Source organism: Limulus polyphemus, unplaced genomic scaffold, assembly GCF_000517525.1.
Source record: "Limulus polyphemus unplaced genomic scaffold, Limulus_polyphemus-2.1.2 Scaffold6197, whole genome shotgun sequence".
Lineage (NCBI taxonomy): Eukaryota > Metazoa > Arthropoda > Merostomata > Xiphosura > Limulidae > Limulus > Limulus polyphemus.
The window spans coordinates 24,558-25,419 of NW_013671807.1; the positions used below are offsets into that span (position 1 = coordinate 24,558).

The 862-nt window shown below is 25.9% G+C and overlaps 1 protein-coding gene across 1 annotated transcript in view; it reads left to right on the top strand.

Moving 5' to 3' along the window:
* LOC106473462 (myeloid leukemia factor 2-like) overlaps nt 1-862 on the top strand; it is a 21,331-nt gene that overhangs the window by 9,211 nt on the left and 11,258 nt on the right. The window lies entirely within an intron of this gene.

Here is an 862-nt window from a genome sequence, read left to right on the forward strand (position 1 = left end):
CAAATGTTACTGAAGTTTTGGCAGATTATCAATAAACATTTCAATGCTTTATTATTATTAAGTCTTAAGGTTTATAAAGCAATGTTTCCTCGTGTCTGTTTTTTCTTTTTGCATGCATGCTACTTATCATGCAAAATAATATTCATTTTAAGATTAAAAATACTTTTATGCATCAGAAAATTCTGAAATTTCACATGCAAAATCTTTATAATGTCTGGAAAGTTATCAAATGTTTCTTAAGAAAAACCTTTATATTTTATCTGTTATTTTCAGTAATTAATCTCTTTATGGGTTCTGTAGATAATATTTGATCGATCTCACAACCACAAAAAAATAAATAAATTAGGAAATAAATATAAATTATGCCTTTTTCATTCTAGAACGAACACAAATTATAACATGAAAACATAAATGTTTAGACTAAATAGCTTAAATCTCATAACATTATACATTTATATATATTTATTATTTTTATTATATTGACCTTTCAGCCGTGCCTGGCTAACAATACAAAAGTTACAATGACAAGGCTCATGCGCACTTATGTTACTGTATCAAATAACATAAAACTGACCTTTGGTCTGTACAAAGTGACTTGTCTTGGCTCTGTTTTAGTAGACTATTATTTTGTAAAATGCACTCACATTTCAATTATTATGCATTATATATGTATATAGATTATTGAAATTTTTCCTAAAACATAGAACAGTAAATAAAGAAGTAAAGCAAACAATTATCTCTTCTAGTTACGACCTTTGTACTCAGTTGCTGCTTGATGTAGGTTGCTAATCCTTTAAAAATTTTGCACATGGAGGAAATGAAACAAAATATTATTTTTATGCTTTATATATATATATATATA